Genomic DNA, 25,592 nt, shown 5'->3' on the forward strand with positions numbered 1-25,592 from the left:
CTTAACTCAACAAAAGTTCAACCCCAAACATCCAAAAATTCATACATTCATTATCTATATGCAAATTAACCTATCTTTGCTAAAAAATTAAACTAATCCTAAGTGAACCAACATAACAAAAATGCAATTAAGTCAAAATATAAACAAAAAGAGAAGGGTTAGAATAATGTTACCATGGTGGGGTGTGATGAGCGGATAATTTATACGCTTTTTGGCATTGTTTTTAGGTAGTTTTTAGTAAGTTCAAGCTACTTTTAGGGATGTTTTCATTAGTTTTTATGTTAAATTCACATTTCTGGACTTTACTATGAGTTTGTGTGTTTTTCTGTGATTTCAGGTAATTTCTGGCTGAAATTGAAGGATTTGAGCAAAACTCTGAAAAAGGCTGACAAAAGGACTGCTGATGCTGTTGGAATCTGACCTCCCTGCACTCGAAATGGATTTTCTGGAGCTACAGAACTCCAATTGGCGCGCTCTCAACGGCTTTGGAAAGTAGACATCCAGAGCTTTCCAGAAATATATAATAGTCCATACTTTATTCGTAAATTGATGACGTAACTTGGCATTGAACGCCAAGTACATGCTGCTGTCTAGAGTTAAACGCCAGAAAAATGTCATGATCCGGAGTTGAACACCCAAAACACGTTATAACTTGGAGTTCAACTCCAAAAGAAGCCTCAGCTCGTGAATAGATCAAGCTCAGCCCAAGCATACACCAAGTGGGCCCTGGAAGTGGATTTATGCATCAAATACTTACTCATGTAAACCCTAGTAGCTAGTCTAGTATAAATAGGATAATTTACTATTGTATTAGACATCTTTTGACAGTTTAATCTCTTGACTATTCGGTCTCTTGATCACTCAGGGGGCTGGCCATTCGGCCATGCCTGAACCTTTTACTTATGTATTTTCAACAGTGGAGTTTCTGCACACCATAGATTAAGGGTGTGGAGCTCTGCTGTACCTCAAGTTTCAATACGATTACTATTACTTTCTATTCAATTCTCTTTTATTCTTATTCCAAGATATATGTTGCACTTCAACTTGATGAATGTGATGATCCGTGACACTCATCATCATTCTCACTTATGAACGCGCGTGATTGACAACCACTTCCGTTTTACTCTAGGCCGGGCGCATATCTCTTAGATTCCCCAACAGAATCTTCGTGGTATAAGCTAGATAGATGGCGGCATTCATGAGGATCCGGAAAGTCTAAACCTTGTCTATGGTATTCTGAGTAGGATTCTGGGATTGAATGACTGTGACGAGCTTCAAACTCCTGAAGGCTGGGCGTGATGATAAGCGCAAAAGAATCAAGGGATTCTATTCCAACCTGATTGAGAACCGACAGATGATTAGCCGTGCTGTGACAGAGCATAGGAACGTTTTCACTGAGAGGATGGGATGTAGCCATTGACAACGGTGATGCCCTACATACAACTTGCCATGGAAAGGAGTAGGAAGGATTGGATGAATGTAATAAGAAAGTAGAGATACGAGAGGAGCACAGCATCTTCACACACTTATCTGAAATTCCCACTATTGCTTTACATAAGTATTTCTATCCCTTTTTATTTTCTATTTATTTATTAATTTTCGAACTCACCATAAACCAATTTAATCTGCCTAACTGAGATTTACAAGGTGACCATAGCTTGCTTCATACCAACAATCTCTGTGGGATCGACCCTTACTCACGTAAGGTATTACTTGGATGACCCAGTACACTTGCTGGTTAAGTTGAACGGAGTTATGATCACACCAGGGATTATTAAGATCCCAATTTATCACACCATGATCTCTTTGGGGTATTTTTGATTTCATACAAATACAAAGAGACCAACTTTGAGGATCACAATTTCGTCCACCAGGATGTCTCCCACCTAGCACTTTAGTTTAACGTCCTTAAGTTGGACGTGCATGAATTCAATGATCAACATTTGGAACCTTTCTGAGGAGGAAAATCTCCAATTCCTTGGCATGCTTGGATTGTGTGTGCTCCCATGATATAGGCTCCTTGACAACCTTTTCTTCTTCATGTCCCACATTAGCCTCAACTACTCGCTCTTCAATTAGATCACAACCAAAGATAGAATATGCTTTATGGGTTGGTTTCTTGGCTCCCTCCTAGGTGAACTTCACTACTTTTCCTTGTGGAGGGCAATACTTGCATTCCTCCTTTATGTGCCACGCCTTTTTCTCCTTTGGCCACACTTTCTTAGGCCACACTTTCTCTTTTCTTCTTTTCTTCACCTATAATAAACCAAAACAACTACTCAAAGTATCACTAAATTCACAAGGCTTATAAATCAATTAAAATTCAATTAAAATTAGCTTAAACCTCATGAACTAGCATCAATGTAATGGTGGTTGCTTGATTTAAAGAAGTTATGCATTTTCATTCCAAATCTCTTACTTAGGATGCAAGAAAGTGCATAAAGATTAATAAAACAAGTGAAATTGGCTTGAAAAATGGGTATATGATGACTTGTCATCAGGCTCCTCAAGGGAATTTATCCTTTTGGGCTCCTTGACCTTCAATATATCTTCCTCTTCTCTTGTAATATCCTCCTTCTCACCTCCTTCTACCTCTATTTCCTCTTCTATTGCTTTATTATGGGTTTCCTTGCTCACACTTGTAGGCTTAAGACCAACTTCATCTAATTTAGTACCACTCCTTAGGATAATAGCATTAATGCTTTCCTTGGGTTTTGGTTGAGGTTAAGAAGGTAGGCCACTAGAGGTGGAAGCTTGGTGGGTGTTGTGATTGTTTGAAGGAGAAAGAGTCAAACAGGATAAGGCTTCGGTAATGGTTACCATGTAAGTTTCCTACTTGTTATGGAACTCCTGTTGCTCTTGCATGAAAGCTTGAAGATTGCCCTCCTCATGGGATGATGGTAAATGTTAGGTTGCTCTATGTATAGTGGCTGAAAAGATGGATGAGAATAATTTGGTGGTTGGAAGAATAGAGGGGCTTGAGAGCTTAGTGGTTGTGGCTCATGTAGAGGGTAGGGGGTATAAACATGTGGTGGCGAAGGATTATAATGATAGTGAGTCACATTATGTATGGGAGGTTGGTAGGCATTATTATTATAGGGCTCATGTGGAGGTCCTTGTTGCGAAGAATTGCATGCTTGTGACTCCCCCTTAGATTGGCTTCCCATACCATGATGTGACCCGATGTTGGTATTGTTATTCCCTACAACATGATAACAACCAAACTCCAAGTCAAAGGGTGATAGCTCATAGTGAAAAGGGAAAATAAAATGCAAAGGTATTAACAAGGGTAATGAATAAATCAAAAGATGTCCTAACTTTCGCTACTTACCAAAACTATCTAGATAAAGGTGTTAACTACCAATTAATGTCAAGTAACAAACAAAAATCAAGTATTCACACTATTCACATATTCATAACAACCAAAATTATAGCACTCATTGCGCTTAGTTCCCCGACAACGGCGCCAAAAACTTGGTATGTGCTGGATCGTCAGTTAGGAAATCTCTCCCTCAAAAGGGAAGAAATGGGATTTAGCGTTGCATGTATAGTCTCAATCGACAAGGCGACTCACAACCAAAGTTTAATTTAGAGATGTCATAATTTAAAACCAATTTAATCCGGGAGTAGAATCCCGGGTCGTCTTCCCAAGAAACTAGTGACCACAAGTGCATTTTGGTTGCAAGATCAAGGGGGATTCTTAATAATGAAATAACAATTAAAGGAATAAAAGAACAATCAAATTACAACTAATGAACCAATAAACAAATTAAAGAACTATCTATGTAATATGAACAAGTAAAGTTTTGGATTGATTGGAGTGTATGGTTCAAAACATAAATGAAACCTTAGCTTGGGATGAGCTAGGGAATCTTTTCCTTGTCATAACCACAAATATGGCAATTATGATAGATTAATCTTACTTAGTTAACCTTTAACATCGAAGAGTAAGTCAAGTGAGCATAGTTGTTCATAATCCACAAATCCTAAATAACTTACTAATTACCTTAGTAAAAAGCTAGTGTTAGTGAAAACAAGAATAATTAACAATCCATGAATTATCACTAAATGTTGGACATTACAACTCTAGTATCCCATATGCTCATTTTTTCCCAAGCCATGGAGTGGAAAATTATCTCATAATCAAAATTGACATTTCCACAAACACTTGGTAGGCATAATCATAAAACATGACAAAATTGGGAAAATAATAAAAATTATGAACCACAAATGATCAAAATCAAAACTAGTAACTCAAACAAACATATTATAACAAAAAATTCATCAAGTTCATCAACTAGAATTTAAAGATGCAAATATATGTATATATTAATAGAATGTCTTTAAAAATAAGAAAGTGTAACTCAAGTGTAGTAATTAAAGAAAAAATTAAGAAATACTTACAATGGAGGCAAGCTAGAATCCAAGATCAAAATGAAAATAGCACTTTGCAATATAAACCCTAATAAAACCCTAAGAAAGTTGAGAGAAAAAAAACTAAGAGAAAACTAAAACCTAAAGCCTCCTAAAACTATCTAATAATACTACTAATGATATGGTATGTTTCCCCAAGTGTTGCCCCCTCCATATGAGCTCTAGGCCATCAGAATTGGGCCTCCAAAGCCTCCAATTCGCGAGCCACGTGACTTTTTAATGAAGTCACGTGCTGGTACTTGTGCGTACACACAAGAGGTTGTGCGTACGTGATGAATCATATTTTACGATAATTTTTTGTTAGAATTGAGAGGATTTTATCATATAAACCTACAATTATTCCATTAAATAGCATGCTTTTGAGCTTTCCTCCTAATTATGCTTGATTATGAAAACATACTCTTTTGTGCCTAATTTAACCTATTTTATTCCATTTGACTTTCATTCTTTACCTTGATACTATTTGTGAGTGATTTCAGATGTATAAAGTAGGAATGGCTTGGTGAGAATGGAAGAGGAGCATGCAAGGAGGAGGAAGCATGAAGAAACAAAGGAGAAGAGCAAAGCGATGTGTGCGTGCGCACAGCCTTTTGTGCCTAGGCACATGTAGCAAATCAAGGCCAAGTATGTGAGCGCACAGCATCTAGCGCATCGCACAGTCATCCAAAGTATCACGAAGTGAGCGTGCGCACAACTCCTTGTGAGTATGCACAACCTGAGATTTCGGCCAAGTGTGCGTGCACACAAATCTGTGCTTACGCACAGGTACCTACGCATGCCTTCATTAAAAATGTATGTGACTCGCGTTTTGAGGGGCTTGGAGGCCCAATTCTAATGCTAACAGCTCATAATGCAAGGGGCAAACATTGGAGAAGGATAGCATATTATTAAGGTAGTTTTAGAATAGTAGTATGAGGCTTTAGGTTTAGTTTTCTCTTTACACTATTAGGGTTTATATAAGGATTTTACGTTTCAAGTGCCATTTCCATTTTTTATCTTGGATTTTGCTAGCTTCCATTGTAAGTATTTCTTAATTACTACTCTTTATAGTTACAATTTTAATACTCTTTCTTGTAGTTAAAGTTATAGTGTTAATATATATACTTTTTGCAATTTTGATCTCTTGTTGATGATTTTGTTGATTGATGATTATTACATGCTTGGTTGAGTTGCTATTTTTGCTTTTGATTAATTGTTGCTCATAGTTTCAAGCATTTTCTCAATTTTCTCATATTTAGTGTTTATGCCCACTAAGTGTTTGTGGAAATGTCAATTTTGTTAAATTTTCACGTCTTGGCTTGGGGAAAATGAGCATATGGGTTCTTAGAGTTGGAATGTCCAATATTTAGTGATAATTCTTGGATTGTTAATTGTTCTTGTTTCCACTAACGCTAACTTGTTGCTAAGGCAATTAGCAAATGAGTTAGGATTTGTGGATTAAGAACAACTATGCTCACTTAACCTACTCTCCGATGTAAGGGTTAACAAAGTGAGATTAATCCATTACAATTGTCATAGTTGTGGTTCCTACAAGGAAAGGACCTCCTAGCTCATCCCAAGCCAAGATTTCATTTATGCTTTGAATGACACTGGTGCGCGAAATTGTGAACTATACTTTTTCACAACTCTCATAATCCCCGGTAATGGCTCCAAGAACTTGGTGGCTCAATACCATGGCATTACACAACTTCGCACAACTAACCAGCAAGTGCACTGGGTCGTCCAAGTAATAAACCTTACGTGAGTAAGGGTCGATCCCACGGAGATTGTTAGTATTGAAGCAAGCTATGGTCATCTTGTAAATCTTAGTCAGGCAAACTCAAATGTATATGGTGATGAACGAAAATAACATAAAAGATAAAGATAGTGATACTTATGTAATTCATTGGTAGGAACTTCAGATAAGTGTATGAAGATGCCTTCCCTTCCGTCTCTCTGCTTTCCTACTGCCTTCATCCAATTCTTCTTACTCCTTTCCATGGCAAGCTCGTGTAGGGTTTCACTGTTGTCAGCAGCTACCTCCCATCCTCGCAGTGAAAGCTAATGCACACACTCTGTCACAGTGCTGCCAATCACCGGTGTGGTTCCCTCCCCTACTGGAATAGAATCCAGTGATTCTTTTGCGTCTGTCACTAACGCCCAGTAAGTTACAGGTTTGAAGCACGTCACAGTCATTCAGTCATTGAATCCTACTCAGAATACCACAGACAAGGTTAGACCTTCCGGATTCTCTTGAATGCTGCCATCAATTCTTGCCTATACCACGAAGATTCTGACTTCACGGAATGGCTGGCTCGTTTGTCAGGCGAGCACTCGGTTGTCAGGCGATCAACCATGCATCGTGCAATCAGGAATCCAAGAGATATTCACCAAGCCTCAAATGCTTGTAGAACAAGAGTGGTTGTCAGTCACTTTGTTCATGGGTGAGAATGGTGATGGGCGTCAATCATCACCTTCATCAAGTTGAAGAACAAGTGATATCTTGGATAAAGAACAAGCGGAATTGAATGGAAGAACAATAGTAATTGCATTAATACTCGAGGTACAGCAGAGCTCCACACCTTAATCTATGGTGTGTAGAAGCTCCACCGTTGAAAATACATAAGCATAAGGTCTAGGCATGGCCGAATGGCCAGCCTCCCAATGATCTAAGATCTAAAGTGATCAAAAGATATAAAGATCCAAAGACTCAAAGATTCCTAATACAATAGTCAAAGGTCCTACTTATAGAAAACTAGTAACCTAAGGTGTACAGAAATGAGTAAATGACATAAAAATCCACTTCCGGGCCCACTTGGTGTGTGCTTGGGCTGAGCAATGAAGCAAATTTCGTGCAGAGACTCCTCTTGGAGTTAAACGCCAGCTTTAGTGCCAGTTTGGGCGTTTAACTCCCATTTGGGTGCCAGTTCCAGCGTTTAACGCTGGGATTTCCTGAGGTGACTTTGAACGCCGGTTTGGGCCATCAAATCTTGGGCAAAGTATGGACTATCATATATTGCTGGAAAGCCCAGGATGTCTACTTTCCAAAGCCGTTGAGAGCGCGCCAATTGGGCTTCTGTAGCTCCAGAAAATCCACTTCGAATGCAGGGAGGTCAGAATCCAACAGCATCTGCAGTCCTTTTCAGTCTCTGAATCAGATTTTTGCTCAGGTCCCTCAATTTCAGCCAGAAAATACCTGAAATCACAAAAAAACACACAAACTCATAGTAAAGTCCAGAAAAGTGAATTTTAACTAAAAACTAATAAAAATATACTAAAAACTAACTAAATCCTACTGAAAACATACTAAAAACAATGCCAAAAAGTATACAAATTATCCGCTCATCACAACACCAAACTTAAATTGTTGCTTGTCCCCAAGCAACTGAAAATCAAATAGGATAAAAAGAAGAGAATATACTATAGACTCCAAATTATCAATTAAACTAAGCTCCAAATTAGATGAGCGGGACTAGTAGCTTTTTGCCTCCGAACAGTTTTGGCATCTCACTCTATCCTTTGAAATTCAGAATGATTGGCTTCTTTAGGAACTCAGAATCCAGATAGTGTTATTGATTCTCCTAGTTAAGTATGATGATTCTTGAACACAGCTACTTTATGAGTCTTGGCCGTGGCCCAAAGCACTCTGTCTTCCAGTATTACCACCGGATACATACATGCCACAGACACATAATTGGGTGAACCTTTTCAGATTGTGACTCGGCTTTGCTAAAGTCCCCAATTAGAGGTGTCCAGGGTTCTTAAGCACACTCTTATTTGCCTTGGATCACAACTCTTATTTCTCTATTTCTTTTCGTTTTCTTTCTCTTTTTTTTTCTTTTTTTTTCGATTTTTCTCTTTTTTTTTTTTGAATAGCTTTTTCTTGCTTCAAGAATCATTTTTATGATTTTTCAGATCCTCAGTAACATGTCTCCTTTTTCATCATTCTTTCAAGAGCCAACATTCATGAACCACAAATTCAAGATACACATGCACTGTTTAAGCATACATTCAGAGAACAAAATTATTGCCACCACATCAAAATAATTAAACTGTTATAAAATTCAAAATTCATGCACTTCTTTTTCTTTTTCAATTAAGCACATTTTTATTCAAGAAAGGTGATGGTTTCATAGGACATTCATAACTTTAAGGCATAGACACTAAGACACTAATGATCACAAGACACAAACATGGATAAACATAAGCATAAAATTCGAAAAACAGAAGAATAAATAACAAGGAGATCAAGGAACGGGTCCACCTTAGTGATGGCGGCTCTTCCTTGCTCTTGAAGATCCTATGGAGTGCTTGAGCTCCTCAATGTCTCTTCCTTGTCTTTGTTGCTCCTCCCTCATGATTCTTTGATCTTCTCTAATCTCATGAAGGATGATGGAGTGTTCTTGATGCTCCACCCTTAGTTGTCCCATGTTGGAACTTAACTCTCCTAGGGAGGTGTTTAGTTGCTCCCAATAGTTTTGTGGAGGAAAATTCATCCCTTGAGGAATCTCAGGGATCTCATGATGAGTGGGATCTCTTGTGTACTCCATCCTTTTCTTGGTGATGGGTTTGTCCTCATCAATGGGGATGTCTCCCTCTATGTCAACTCCAACTGAATAACAGAGGTGACAAATGAGATGAGGGAAGGCTAACCTTGCCAAGGTGGAGGTCTTGTCCGCCACCTTATAGAGTTCTTGAGCTATGACCTCATGAACCTCTATTTCTTCTCCAATCATGATGCTATGGATCATGATAGCCCGATCTATGGTAACTTCGGACCGGTTGCTAGTGGGAATGATTGAGCGTTGTATGAACTCTAACCATCCTCTAGCCACGGGCTTGAGGTCATGCCTTCTCAATTGGACCGGCTTTCCCCTTGAATCTTGCTTCCATTGTGCGCCCTCTTCACATATGACTGTGAGGACTTGGTCCAACCTTTGATCAAAGTTGACCCTTCTAGTGTAAGGATGTTCATCTCCTTGCATCATAGGCAAGTTGAACGCTACCCTCACACTCTCCGGACTAAAATCCAAGTATTTCCCCCGAACCATAGTAAGATAATTCTTTGGATTCGGGTTCACACTTTGGTCATGGTTCTTGGTGATCCATGCATTGGCATAGAACTCTTGAACCATCAAGATTCCGACTTGTTGAATGGGGTTGGTAAGAACTTCCCAACCTCTTCTTCGGATCTCATGTCGGATCTCCGGATATTCACCCTTTTTGAGTGAAAAAGGGACCTCGGGGATCACCTTCTTCAAGGCCACAACTTCATAGAAGTGGACTTGATGCACCCTTGAGAGGAATCTATCCATCTCCCATGACTCGGAGGTAGAAGCCTTTGCCTTCCCTTTCCTCTTTCTAGAGGTTTCTCCGGCCTTGGATGCCATAATGGTTATGGAAAAACGAAAAAGCAACGCTTTTACCACACCAAACTTAAAATGTTTGCTCGTCCTCGAGCAAAAGAAGAAAGAAGAGAGTAGAAGAAGAAGAAAGGAGGAAGAGGGAGATGGTGGTGTGTTCGGCCAAAGAGGGGGAGAAGTGGTGTTTAGGTTGTGTGAAAATGAAGGGTTGAAGAAGGGTATATATAGGAGAGAGGGGGTAAAGGTTTCGGCCATGATGGGTGGGTTTGGGAGGGAAAGTGGTTTGAATTTGAAGGGTGAGGTTGGTGGGGGTTTATGAAGGATGGATGTGAGTGGTGAAGAGAAAGATGGGATTTGATAGGTGAGGGGTTTTTGGGGAAGAGGTGTTGAGGTGATTGGTGAATGGGGGAAGAAGAGAGAGAGTGATGGTAGGGTCCTGTGGGGTCCACAGATCCTGTAGTGTCAAGGAAAAGGCATCCCTGCACCAAATGGCATCAAAATCCACGTTTTGAGCCATTTCTGGCGTTAAACGCCGGGCTGGTGCCCATTCCTGGCGTTTAACGCCAGGTTCTTGCCCTTTACTGGCGTTTAACGCCAGTCTGGTGCCCCTTTCTGGCGTTAAACGCCCAGATGGGTGCCAGACTGGGCGTTAAACGCCCAACTGCTAGGCTGACTGGTGTTTAAACGCCAGCAGCATCTTCCTCCAGGGTGTGCTGTTTTTCTTCCTGTTTTTCACTCTGTTTTTGCTTTTTTCATTGTTTTTGTGACTTCTCATGATCATCAACCTACAAAAAAGATAAAATAACAAAAGAAAATAATTAATTATAAAACATTGGGTTGCCTCCCAACAAGCGCTTCTTTAATGTCATTAGCTTGACAGAGGACTCTCATGGAGCCTCAGAAGTGCTCAGAACCGTGTTGGACCCTCCCAACACCAAACTTAGAGTTTGAATGCGGGGGTTCAACACCAAACTTAGAGTTTGGTTGTGGCCTCCCAACACCAAACTTAGAGTTTGGTTGTGGGGGCTCTGTTTGGCTCTGTTTTGAGAGAAGCTCTTCATGCTTCCTCTCCATGATGACAGAGGGATATCCTTGAGCTTTAAACACCAAGGATTCTTCACTCACTTGAATGATCAACTCACCTCTATCAACATCAATCACAGCCTTTGCTGTGGCTAGGAAGGGTCTGACAAGGATGATGGATTCATCCATGCATTTCCCAGTCTCTAGGACTATGAAATCAGTAGGAATGTAATGGTCTTCAACTTTAACCAGAACATCCTCTACAAGTCCATAGGCTTGCTTTCTTGAGTTGTCTGCCATCTCTAGTGAGATTTTTGCAGCTTGCACCTCAAAGATCCCTAATTTCTCTATTACAGAGAGGGGCATGAGGTTCACACTTGACCCTAAGTCACACAAGGCCTTCTTGAAGGTCATGGTGCCTATGGTACAAGGTATAGAAGACTTCCCAGGGTCCTGCCTCTTTTGAGGCAATTGCTGCCTAGACAAGTTATCCAGTTCTTTGGTGAGCAAAGGGGGTTCATCCTCCCAAGTCTCATTTCCAAATAACTTGTCATTTAGCTTCATGATTGCTCCAAGGTATTTAGCAACTTGCTCTTCAGTGACATACTCATCCTCTTCAGAGGAAGAATACTCATCAGAGCTCATGAATGGCAGGAGTAAGTCCAATGGAATCTCTATGGTCTCAGTTTGAGCCTCAGATTCCCAAGGTTCCTCATTGGGGAACTCATTGGAGGTCAGTGGACGCCCAGTGAGGCCTTCCTCAGTGGCGTTCACTGCCTCTTCTTCCTCCCAGAATTCGGCCATATTGATGGCCTTGCACTCTCCTTTTGGATTTTCTTCTGTGTTGCTTGGAAGAGTACTTGGAGGGAGTTCAGTAATTTTCTTGCTCAGCTGACCCACTTGTCCTTCCAGATTTCTGATGGAGGACCTAGTTTCAGTCATGAAACTTTGAGTGGTTTTGATCAGATCAGAGACCATAGTTGCTAAGTCAGAGGTATTCTGCTTAGAACTCTCTGTCTGTTGCTGAGAAGATGATGGAAAAGGCTTGCTATTGCTAAACCTGTTCCTTCCACCATTATTATTGTTGAAACCTTGTTGAGGTCTCTGTTGATCCTTCCATGAAAGATTTGGATGATTCCTCCATGAAGGATTGTAGGTGTTTCCATAGGGTTCTCCCATGTAATTCACCTCTTCTATTGAAGGGTTCTCAGGATCATAAGCTTCTTCCTCAGATGAAGCTTCCTTAGTACTGCTTGGTGCATTTTGCATCCCAGACAGACTTTGAGAAATCATATTGACTTGTTGAGTCAATATTTTATTCTGAGCCAATATGGCATTCAGAGTGTCAATCTCAAGAACTCCTTTCATCTGACTAGTCCCATTGTTCACAGGATTTCTTTTAGAAGTGTACATGAATTGGTTATTTGCAACCATTTCAATCAGTTCTTGAGCTTCAGTAGGCGTCTTCTTCAGATGAAGAGATCCTCCAGAAGAGCTATCCAAGGACATCTTGGACAGTTCAGAGAGACCATCATAGAAAATACCTATGATGCTCCATTCAGAAAGCATATCAGTGGGACACTTTCTGATCAATTGTTTGTATCTTTCCCAAGCTTCATAGAGGGATTCTCCTTCCTTCTGTCTGAAGGTTTGGACTTCCACTCTAAGCTTACTCAATTTTTGAGGTGGAAAGAACTTTGCCAAGAAGGCATTGACTAGCTTTTCCCAAGAGTCCAGGCTTTCTTTAGGTTGAGAGTCCAACCATGTCCTAGCTCTGTCTCTTACAGCAAAAGGGAATAGCATAAGTCTATAGACCTCAGGGTCAACCCCATTAGTCTTGACTGTGTCACAGATTTGCAAGAACTCAGCTAAAAACTGATGAGGATCTTCCAATGGAAGTCCATGGAACTTGCAATTCTGTTGCATTAGAGAAACCAATTGAGGCTTAAGCTCAAAGTTGTTTGCTCCAATGGCAGGGATAGAGATGCTTCTCCCATAGAAGTCGGGAGTAGGTGCAGTAAAGTCACCCAGCACCTTCCTTGCATTGTTGGTATTGTTGTTGTTTTCGGCTGCCATGTGTTCTTCTTCCTTGAAGAATTCGGTCCAGGTGCTCTAAAGAGAGTTGTGCTTTGGCTTCTCTTAGCTTTTTCTTCAAGGTCCTTTCAGGTTCAGGATCAGCCTCAACAAGAATGCCTTTGTCTTTGCTCCTGCTCATAAGAAAGAGAAGGAAACAAGAAAATATGGAATCCTCTATGTCACAGTATAGAGATTCCTTGAAGTGTCAGAGGAAAAGAAGAGTAGAAGACAGAAGTGGAAAATTCGAACTTAACAAAGAAGATAGAGTTCGAATTTTGCCTTAAGGGATAGTGTTAGTCCATAAATTGAAGGATGTGAGAAGGAGGGAAGTGATTTTCGAAAATTAAGTGGGAAATTTGAAAACATTTTTGAAAAACATTACTTAATTTTCGAAAATGAAAGTGGAAAAGAAATCAAGTGATTTTTGAAAAAGATTTTGAAATTAGAAATCAGAAACATTTGATTGAAAACTATTTTGAAAAAGATGTGGTTAAGAAGATATGATTGGTTTTAAAAAGATGTGATTGAGAAGATATGATTTGAAAACAATTTTAAAAGATATGATTTGAAAACAATTTGAAAAGATATGATTTTAAAAATTAATGACTTGCCTAACAAGAAAAGATATGAATCAAACATAAAACCTTCCTCAACAGAAAAGGCAAAAAATGTTCAATCAAATCATTAATTGTTAATAAGTATTTTTGAAAAAGGAAAGGAGTTAATTTTGAAAAAGATTTGATCGAAAATTGATTTGAAAAAGATTTGATTTTGAAAAGATTTTGAAAACTTAGAAAAAATTTGATTTGAAAACAAAATCTTCCTCCCCTAGCCATCCTGGCGTTAAACGCCCAGAATGGTATACATTCTGGCGTTTAACGCCCAAAATGCTACCCTTTTGGGCGTTAAACGCCCAACCAGGTACCCTGGCTGGCGTTTAAACGCCAGTCTGTCCTTCTTCACTGGGCGTTTTGAACGCCCAGCTTTTTCTGTGCAATTCCTCTGCTGTATGTTCTGAATCTTCAATTCTCTGTATTATTGACTTGAAAAGACACAAATTAAAAATATTTTTGGATTTTTAATAATAAGGACAAACCAAAATGCAACAAGAATCAAATGACAATGCATGCAAGACACCAAACTTAGCAGTTTGTATACTACTGACACTAACAAAACGAAAATGCATATGAGACACACAAAACACTCAAGTCGATAGAATTCAAAGATCAGAACAAGGAAATCATCAAGAACAACTTGAAGATCAATGAGGACACATGCATGAATGCAATAAGAACAGAAACATGCAATTGACACTAAACTTAAGATGAGACTCTAGACTCAAAAAAGAAATATTTTTGGATTTTATGATTTTATAATTTTTTTTTTGGATTTTTCGAAAATTATGTAGAAAAAGAAAATAAAGGTATCAAAATTCTTAATGAGAATTCCAGGAATCATGCACTGTTAGTCTAAAGCTTTAGTCTAAAGAAATTAGACATGGCCGGCCAAGCTTCAGCAGGACATTGCATTCAAGAGCTAAATTGATGAAGATCAATCAGCTTTGGTGATGATAAGAACATCACCTTGAAACACTAGAATTCATTCTTAAGAGCTCTGAAAAAAAATACCTAATCTAAGCAACAAGATGAACCGTCAGTTGTCCAGCCTAAACAATCCCGGGCAATAACACCAAAAACTTGATGTTGTTGCCGGATCTTGGCACTGATGTTACCAAAAGCTTGCTCAAAACTTGAACAATCCCCGGCAACGGCGCCAAAAACTTGGTGCGCGAAATTGTGAACTATACTTTTTCACAACTCTCATAATCCCCGGTAATGGCTCCAAGAACTTGGTGGCTCAATACCATGGCATTACACAACTTCGCACAACTAACCAGCAAGTGCACTGGGTCGTCCAAGTAATAAACCTTACGTGAGTAAGGGTCGATCCCACGGAGATTGTTAGTATTGAAGCAAGCTATGGTCATCTTGTAAATCTTAGTCAGGCAAACTCAAATGTATATGGTGATGAACGAAAATAACATAAAAGATAAAGATAGTGATACTTATGTAATTCATTGGTAGGAACTTCAGATAAGCGTATGAAGATGCCTTCCCTTCCGTCTCTCTGCTTTCCTACTGCCTTCATCCAATTCTTCTTACTCCTTTCCATGGCAAGCTCGTGTAGGGTTTCACTGTTGTCAGCAGCTACCTCCCATCCTCGCAGTGAAAGCTAATGCACACACTCTGTCACAGTGCTGCCAATCACCGGTGTGGTTCCCTCCCCTACTGGAATAGAATCCAGTGATTCTTTTGCGTCTGTCACTAACGCCCAGTAAGTTACAGGTTTGAAGCACGTCACAGTCATTCAGTCATTGAATCCTACTCAGAATACCACAGACAAGGTTAGACCTTCCGGATTCTCTTGAATGCTGCCATCAATTCTTGCCTATACCACGAAGATTCTGACTTCACGGAATGGCTGGCTCGTTTGTCAGGCGAGCACTCGGTTGTCAGGCGATCAACCATGCATCGTGCAATCAGGAATCCAAGAGATATTCACCAAGCCTCAAATGCTTGTAGAACAAGAGTGGTTGTCAGTCACTTTGTTCATGGGTGAGAATGGTGATGGGCGTCAATCATCACCTTCATCAAGTTGAAGAACAAGTGATATCTTGGATAAAGAACAAGCAGAATTGAATGGAAGAACAATAGTAATTGCATTAATACTCGAGGTACAGCAGAGCTCCACACCTTAATCTATGGTGTGTAGAAGCTCCACCGTTGAAAATACATAAGCATAAGGTCTAGGCATGGCCGAATGGCCAGCCTCCCAATGATCTAAGATCTAAAGTGATCAAAAGATATAAAGATCCAAAGACTCAAAGATTCCTAATACAATAGTCAAAGGTCCTACTTATAGAAAACTAGTAACCTAAGGTGTACAGAAATGAGTAAATGACATAAAAATCCACTTCCGGGCCCACTTGGTGTGTGCTTGGGCTGAGCAATGAAGCAAATTTCGTGCAGAGACTCCTCTTGGAGTTAAACGCCAGCTTTAGTGCCAGTTTGGGCGTTTAACTCCCATTTGGGTGCCAGTTCCAGCGTTTAACGCTGGGATTTCCTGAGGTGACTTTGAACGCCGGTTTGGGCCATCAAATCTTGGGCAAAGTATGGACTATCATATATTGCTGGAAAGCCCAGGATGTCTACTTTCCAAATCCGTTGAGAGCGCGCCAATTGGGCTTCTGTAGCTCCAGAAAATCCACTTCGAATGCAGGGAGGTCAGAATCCAACAGCATCTGCAGTCCTTTTCAGTCTCTGAATGAGATTTTTGCTCAGGTCCCTCAATTTCAGCCAGAAAATACCTGAAATCACAGAAAAACACACAAACTCATAGTAAAGTCCAGAAAAGTGAATTTTAACTAAAAACTAATAAAAATATACTAAAAACTAACTAAATCCTACTGAAAACATACTAAAAACAATGCCAAAAAGTATACAAATTATCCGCTCATCAGACACTTTTTCATAATTTTAGATGTAGTTTTTAGAGAGAGAGGTTCTCTCCTCTCTCTTAGGATTTAGGATTAGGGTTTTTAGAAATTAGGATTTATTTCTTCTTCATCACAGGTTCAATATTCCTTTTACTTTATATCTCTCTTCTACTTTTAGATGCTCTAATGCTTTAATTTGTATCTGATTTGTGTTGCCTATTTGGCTTATGACTCTTCATATTTGGATTGATTTTATTTTATTAATGCAATTGAGGTATTTCAGACTTATATGTTATTGATGCTTGGGCTCTATCCAAATTATTTTCATTCAAGTAGATTTTATTCCCTTTTGGCTTTGGTTGATTAATTGGTAACTCTTGAGTTGTCGAACTCAGCAGTGGTTGAAATTGGCAGATTCTAATTGATCTAGATCGCTCTAAAACTAGTCTTCCCACAGGGATTGACTAGGACTTGAGGATCAAACTAATTAGTCCACTTGACTTTTCTTTGCTTTAGTAAAGGTCAACTAAGTGGGAGAAAAATCCAATTCTCATCACAATTGATAAGGACAACTGGATAGGACTTCCAGTTTTCATACATTGCTAAGAGTTTCTATTAGATATTAATTTATTAATTCTTGTAATCTATTTCTCTTGCTTAAAACCTTTTCAACCCCAAAAAAATACTGTTTTTCCATAACCAATAATAAATCATACTTCCCTGCAATTTCTTGAGAAGACGACCCGAGGTTTGAATACTTCAGTTTATAAATTTATTGGGTTTTGTTACTTGTGACAACCAAAACGTTTGTATGAAGGGATTTTCTGTTGGTTTAGAATCTATACTCACAACGCGACTATATTTTTACAAAATTTTTTACTGGCAAAAATCCTAACGTCAAACATGCAAATGCAACAATGAACTACAAATGAAACAATGGTGTTGAAAAGAAGAAAATAGCTAACCCATGGAGATCGGTATTGACCTCCCCACACTTAAAGATTGCACCGTCCTCGGTGCATGCTGAGATGTGCAGGTGGACAGGTTGCTCCAACTGATGCTTTTTGCCAAAGATTGTGCGGTAAACTTGTTCACAGTTCCAGTTAGAAACTCATCTTTTTTCCTCTTGGTGGCCAGCCTGAAAGAAGAGGAAAAAGAAGAAAAAGTAACCCAGAAATAAAAATAAGAATATAAATAAAGTCTGGGTGGGTTAATGCCAAATAATGAGAGTCTCAATTACATGGTAGCTACAACATACAAGTGAGAAAATAATAGAAGCACATGGCGTGTCAACTAAATAGTAAACAAGTTAAGAAGCACCTAGAATAATGCAGGAGATATGCAACAGATGAGTAAAAAGATTGTAACACCAATGTAAAACAGCAGATATAGAAAAGAAAGGGAGAAGAATAGAAAGAAGAAAGTAAAGAGAGAAGAAGAAAAAGAGTGAATAAGATGAAGAATAGAGATAATAGAAGAAAGTAAAGAAGGAAGAAGAAAGAATTAAGAAATGGGAAAGAAAAAGATTAAGAAAAGATAAGATAGTTGACGCTGGGATGGATAGGCTGTGCGGCGCAGGGGACGCGGACATGCGCGGGGCACGCGGTCACGTGGATAGTGCTTCGAGAAAGTGACGCGAACGCATGTGGCACGCGGACGCGTGACTCGATTTGTGCTAGTGGCGCGAGTGTAGCCTCGCATTCGCACAACTCTCTGTTTAAAAGCATTTTGCCAAAAATCTGGGTGACGCGGTCGCGTAGGGAACGTGATCGCGTGGTTGGCCTTTTTCTGAAAAGTGGCACGGACGCATGGGGCACGCGTACGCGTGGGGCACGTGTACGCGTGGCAGCGCTTGTGCTTCTAGCACGAGTCCAGCCCAATTCTAGCTCAACTTTCGGCCATACACCCTTTTTACGTCGATTTCAGGGCACGCGTTCACGTGGGTGACGCGCACGCGTGGGAGTCATTTTTCCCACATGACGCGGACGCATCAGCGATGCGGTCGCGTGGATCAATTTGTGCCAAAGGCACGCCTCCAGCCACGCTTTCGTGTGACTCTCTGTTCAATATTATTTCTTCCCCACGCACTTGTGACGCGGACGCGTCACGTGCGTTTTTTTATGCAAGATGCAAAATGTAGTATGCAGATGCAGATGCAAATGTTATGAACAATTCCAGGTTCAATAAGAGAAAATAAAACTCAAAAACAAACAAAACTGAATTGAAAAAGGAACGATCATACCATGGTGGGTTGTCTCCCACCCAGCACTTTTAGTTAAAGTCCTTAAGTTGGACATTTGGTGAGCTCCTTGTTATGGCGGCTTGTGCTTGAACTCATCCTGAAACTTCCACCAATGCTTGGACTTCCAATAAGCTCTATCAATACCAAGTAATTTACCAAGCGTTAATGAAGTTCTTCACAAGCTTTAAGCTCCCAAAGTTGATCATCATATATTCCTGGATCCCAAATCTTGTTTCTACACCCATCTTCAAGTTGATTATCATGATTCCATCCGGGTGGTTCAGCTTTAGAATTCTCACTGAAGCGTCCAAACAACTTCCTAGACCCATTCAGTTGAGCTCTACACCAACCTTTGCGTTTAAACTTAAAGCTTTCAACCATAATGAACCTTACAGGACAATTCTTACCACTGACCATCTTCCTCTTACTCTTAATGCCACAAAGAGCTCTGAGTTGACCATCTGTCTCCAGTAGCCCGTATTCAAGTGGAATTAGAATGCTAAGGGATATGAATTTTACCCACTTGAATGTTGTGAAGGATGATGGCAACTTAGGGGGAGGTGTTTCTAATGAATGTGCAAGCTCCACTCCTTTGTGTTCTTCTTTGACAACTTCCACCTCTTTGCAAGCTTCTTCAATATCAACCTCTTCCTCTTGGTGGATTTCTTCCAATTCAATCTCTTTTTTATTGTTCACCAAAGGCATGGGAGGTTGTGTTTCTTCTTCTTTCATCTCCATGTCAAGTCCAATGGGAGAGGACACAAATGTAGATAAGAATTCATCAATGATCGAATCCATCTCTTGACCATCCCTTTCAAAGTCTTCAATCATGAGATGCCTTGGACGTTGTACACCCTCCTCAATATCAGTTTCAAACGTCTTTGAAGAAAGCTCTATAACTTGACTTTCCCATGGAGGTTCAGCATCTCCTAAGTCTTCGACCACTTCTTCTTCTTCAATGATTTCGGCTTCCTCCACTTGTTCCAATACCAAATCGTGCTGCTCACTATCCACCGGAGTGCCTAACTTCTCCTTCCTGCTACGTTCTTCAATAGATTCTCCACATGAAGCCATGAGGGTTCCTTGAGCGTCTGAACGTCTGGAAGGTAATTGATTTATTGCCTGCTCCAGTTGATGAAGGGTTCATGAAATTGATCTACTGTTTCCTTGAGGCGAGCCTGTGAGTCTTGGGTCGATGGATATGGACATGGTGCATATAGAGGTGGTGGTCCTTGGGAGTAATTGGGGTGAAATTGGGGTGGTTCTATATATGGTTCATATGGCTCATAAGGTGGTTGGTATGGTGGATATGGGTTAGGGTCATATGAGGGTGTTTGGTGGTAAGGGGCTTGTGAGTATGGTGGTCCAAAGTTATGTTGAGGAGGGGGTTCATAGGCGTATGGTGGTGGCTGTTGATAATCGAAAGATTGCTCACCATAGCCATTGCCTTGATATGCATCACAGAATAGTTGTTGATAGTCCATTGGAGGTGGTTGTTGCTGTGAGGGTTGATCAAATCCTTGTGGCCCCTCCCATCTTTGATTATTCCATCCTTGATGCAAGTTGTCATTACAATCTCCTCTTCCTGCAACATAATTGTAACCAAACTCATAGCCAAAGGGGTGAGAGTTCATAGTAGTGAGAGAAAATAAAAACAAAAACTAACAAAAAGAAATATTTTGAAAAAGATTTGATTTTTTTTTGAAAAAAATAAGATAAGATATTTTTGAAAAAATAAGATATAATATATATATATATTTGTTTTTTTTTTAAATATTTACAATAACCAATAATAAGGCACACGTTTGCAATTTCCCGGCAACGGCACCATTTTGACTTTGGGATTTTTGCTAGTAATGAATTTTGTAAAAATATAGTCGCATTGTGAGTATAGATTCTAAACCAGTTAAAAATCCCTTCATACAAATGTTTTGGTTGTCACAAGTAACAAACCCCTTTAAAATTGATAACCGAGTATTTAAACCTCGGGTCGTCTTCTCAAGGAATTGCAGGGAGGTATGTTCTTATTATTGGTTATGCAAAGGTATATTTTGGGGTTTTCAAAAGGGTTGAACAAGTAATATAAAATAACAAGTCGTCAAAATAATAACTAGTAAAGCTCTTGGCAAGGTATGAGAACTGGAAGTCCTATCCCAGTTATCCTTATCAATTGTGATGAGAATTGGATTTTTCTCCCACTAAGTCAACCTCTAACTATGAAGGTAAGTTAAGTGGATGAATTAATTTTAATTCCTCAAGTCCTAGTCTTTCCTTGGAAAAGGCTAGAGTTAGTGGAACTCGAATTAATTCTTAAGAATTCCAATTTTCAGTCAACAATGAGTTTGATAACTCAAGAGTCACCAATTAATCAACCAGAGCCAAAAGGTAGAAAAATCTAAATTATTTATATCATAAATAAAAGAAACAAATCATAGATCTGAAAATACCTCAAATTATATTAACCAAAGAAAATCATAACATGAATGGTCATTAAACAAATAAAAGAGAAAATAAATAAATAAGAACATTGAACCTGAGATGAAGAAGAAATATTCCTAATTTCTAAAAATCCTAATCCTAATCCTAAGAGAGAGGAGAGAGCCTCTCTCTCTAAAAACTACATCTAAATTATGAAAAAGTGTATTATGAATCTATCCTCTTTTGAGTCTCTGCATGTTCCCTGACTTTAATCTGTGTTTCTGGGCTGAAAACTGGGTTGAAATGCGGCCCAGAATCTCTGCCAGCGACTTTTGTAATTTTGCAGATCGTGCACGTCACGCGGGCGCGTCGTCCACGCGATCGCGTCACTCAGCATTTTTTCGTACCACACGTGCGCGTCGTCCACGCATTCGCGTCGTTCGTGCAGCTTCCAATCCGCGCAGTCGCGTCAGGCACGCGAACGCGTCACTCTGATTTCTTCCATTTTGCGCGGTCGCGTGAGCCAAGCGGCCGCGTGACTTCTCGCTGGTCATCTCCTCAATTCCTTGTGTTCCTTCTATTTTTGCACGCTTCCTCTTCATTCTCTAAGTCATTCATGCCCTATGAAGCCTGAAACACTTAACACACAGATCATGGCATCGAATGGTAATAAGAGAGGATTAAGATTAGCTAAATTAAGACCAAAGAAGCATGTTTTCAATTATAGAACTAAACTAGGAAGGCATTGTAAAATCATGCAAATCATATGAATAAGTGGGTGAAAAGCTTGATAAAACCACTCAATTAAATACAATATAAACCATAAAATAGTGGTTTATCAAGTGTGCTGATAGAGTTTGGGGTATTTTAAGGACTATTAAAGGGATTTTTGAGAGTTGGATTGGAGTACCTGGTCGTAACTCTGAGCATAAGAAGTTGCTGATAGGTTTCTTTGTGATTATTTAAAACATTTGTTTGGAGCGAGATAGTAGAGTATTCTATAATTCAGAGACAAGTGTTGATGAAATTATTAATAGGTCGTTTTTAAGCTACAGAAAATAGTGTGGCGTTGATTCTTTTGGTTGTTGATGGTCATGTCGAAGATGACAACAAATTATATATTTTTACTATGTTCATTGTCTTATATATTAAGTTGTGTTTATATTTTTTACATGCTCTATTTTATTGTGTTGAACTTTTTTTGTTAAAAAAAATAGGAAAAACTACCAAAAATACCCATAAAGTTTACGAACACTGACAAAAGTACCCATAAACTAAGGAAATTAACGTTGTACCCATGAAAGATGGATTTCATATGACAAAAGTATCCAAATCTTAAATTTTTGATGATTTTTTAATAAATTTCCTAAACTACCCTATACTCAACCTCAACTCACTTTTTCAACCTTTCATAACCCAATCTGCACCAACCCTTGCCATGGAGTCCGAAACTACTCCTACAACAAACCAGACCAAAATCAATGGTAGTGGTGGTGGTGGTGGAGGATCGGACCTCAACCAATTCACTCATAAGTTTACAATCCACACTCAAACCAAATCAATCAAACACCAAAAATACTCAACATATAAAAATTTTCAAATTCATTCATCCAATTTCAATTCACTTTAGCAAAACTAGAAGTAGAAACAGGCATCAACCATAAAAAACCAACAAATCCATTCATCAAATTTGAAATTTATTTAAGCAAAAATCAGAAGTAGAAGTAGCCATCAACTTGATCTTCTGTAAATCAATCTCAGCCTTCATAAAAAATAGAAGCAAATTTAGAAAAAATAGAACAATATCATTTTAGTAGTAACTAAATCAATTTCTGAAAAGAAGAAAAATGAAATAAAAAATGTTTAAAAAAAAACCTTTTCTTCGTCGGCTATAACATTGTCAATGGCAGAACCTCCGTTCACAGCGCCACCTCCCTTTCTTCTTTGATTTCTCTTTACCAAATCCTTTTCCTGCATGCAAGAGCACCACGACCCATCTCTCTTCTCAGGTGTGCGACGATGGTATTCTCCTCTCCTGGGTCAAGCGCGCCACGATGATGTTCTCCTCGGCAGCAACAGGTGCGCCACGACGATATTCTCCTCAGGTTGGGTCACAGGCGCGCGATGAAGGTGTTGTAGTCACCTTGAGAGTGAGAGGGGGAAGACTCTGTGAGGGTTTTTGAGAGAGGGATAAGTGAGGAGAGAAGAAGAAGTGAGAAGAGAGGAAGTGACGTAGAATGGGGTAAGGGTGCGGTAGTTTGGGAATTTCATTAAAAAATTAACAAAAAATTTAAGATTTGGATACTTTTGTCATACGGAATCCATCTTTTATGGGTACATCGTTAATTTTCTTAGTTTATGGGTACTTTTGTCAACGTTCGTAAATTTTATGGGTACTTTTGGAAGTTTTTTCAAAAAAATATGTATAAGGAAAGAATTTTTCAGTCATATGATTATTATGGATATGTTCGATTTTGGTGAAAATTGATATAATATGGTATTATAATTCAATGCTTGAATCGACAAAATATACATTGTATAAAACGTTATGAGCAATGAATATTTACTTTCACTAACACCGGTGGCATTTAATCCTAAATATTAAGTAAGGAATTTGTTAAATTACACAAGTTTATTGAGTAGGTTAATAAAATAATAATGCTTACATTTTGAATAGAGATAAAAACCATACTTTTTAGGAGTAATAGTTAAATTAATTTCTAAAAAATAAGGCATTAATCCAATTCGTCTCTAAAAAAATGTATTTTTAGTTAAATTTAATACAAAAATGTAATTTTTATATCCTAGTTAAAATATAAGCTTTACTAATTTACTCATAAACTTATATAAATGAACAAATTCCAACAACTTCACGTATACAAATTTTAAGCAAATAATCATGGATACATAATGAGCATTTTATTTTTTGTCCTCATTCTATTTAATAATTTTTTAAATAAAAAAAATAAAATAATAAAAATAAAAAGTTAATTTTTTGTAAACTACAAAAATAAAATTTATATATAATAATAATTACAAATTCAATATAAATAGATATATTATTTTATTATTTTATAATTCTACTCATTTTAAAATATTTTTTGGTCACACAACGGAAATTTTTGCCATCCAGTTATAGATTACAGTCCTCTTCCAAAGTTGAGAGGATGCAACTTCATCATCACGTGGCAGATTGTGTATAAGCGGACCCACTAACATGATGCCACGTGTTAACTAATGATAGGGCCCATAACGGTCGACTGAAAAGGAAAAAAGGTCCAATGCATCTCTTAAATTGACGTTTGGTGCCATTCAAAACTTGGCTGGTGGCTACGCTGGATCACTTCCTTTCCATTTTGCACGTGTTGGTCACGCGAGCCATCTAGTTTCTCTTGTCGACGTTCCCCAACAACTCATGAACCGTGTGTCACAGATTAATTAGAATTTATTATTATTTTTTTTAATTTAATTTAGAAAATATATATTAGTTTCTCTGAGATTCAATTAGCATTGCATTTTTCTGTGAACATAACATTATCATAAATGAAAATTTAAGAAGAACAGTGTCACACTTGGTTAAATTGAAACTATTGTATGACATATATATATATATGGTGATCCTAACTATATTTATGTTATGGTATTTTAAAAGGTATTGTTAAATTAAATTTATATTTTTTATTATTTAATAATATTTTTTTAAAATATTATCAAAAAATATTAATTTTAATTTTAATAATATTTGCATAATTACTATAGTCATTATAAATATAAATATACTAAAATTTATATATATGTTAAAAAATTTAAAATCTATTTTTAAAAATTATATTCTATCGTACATAGAAAAGTATTTATTTTTTAGGTAAATTATCGTTTTAGTTCTCAATATTTAGGGTGAATTTTATTTTAGTTTTTAATATTTTAATTATTTTATTTTTATTTTAAAATATTTAAAATAACATTAATATTTTTTATTGTCAAATATCTCACTAACAATTAACCAAATTGATGTATTATTAATAATATTTTTACTAAAACTAGTTTGCTCAACTCCCTTTTTCTACCTTCTCCATTTGAATAAGTCTAAATCTCATTTTTCTATTCCCTTCTTCCTTTTTCTTTTACACTATTAATTTTTCAAGAGTAGTTTGAGGAGGAAGAAGAAGAGAGTAGAAGAATAGAACTTGGACTTTTATTGAGATTGAGAGGATAAAAGTTGGAAAAGAGGATTAAGCAAACGTAGCTTTAAGAAAAGCATTATTAATAATACATCAATTTCGTTAAGTGTTAGTAAAGAATTTGACAGTAGTATAACATTTATGTCATTTTAAATATTTTGGGATAAAAATAGGATAATAAAAATGTTAAAAACTAAAATAAGATTCACTTTAAAAGTTGGAGATCAAAACAACATTTTACCCTATTTTTAACCTTTTATTCGAATTAAAAAAATAATTAAAATTTATTAAAGTGAAAATTTTAAAACAAATTACAAAATTACTCTTAATAACAATAGTTACCCTTTTAAATTATTTAACTACTTTTTTATTTTCGGAGC

The 25,592-nt window shown here is 38.0% G+C and overlaps 1 non-coding gene across 1 annotated transcript; it reads left to right on the forward strand.

Annotated features, from left to right (window-relative positions):
• The first annotated feature begins 12,362 nt into the window (after nucleotides 1–12,362).
• Nucleotides 12,363–12,470, forward strand: LOC112798987 (small nucleolar RNA R71). The gene has a single exon (XR_003200578.1). It is a non-coding gene; the product is annotated as a small nucleolar RNA R71 (small nucleolar RNA).
• Nucleotides 12,471–25,592: the final 13,122 nt, after the last annotated feature.

The sequence above is a fragment of the Arachis hypogaea genome, chromosome 4 (genome assembly GCF_003086295.3).
Source record: "Arachis hypogaea cultivar Tifrunner chromosome 4, arahy.Tifrunner.gnm2.J5K5, whole genome shotgun sequence".
Taxonomy (NCBI): Eukaryota; Viridiplantae; Streptophyta; class Magnoliopsida; order Fabales; family Fabaceae; genus Arachis; species Arachis hypogaea.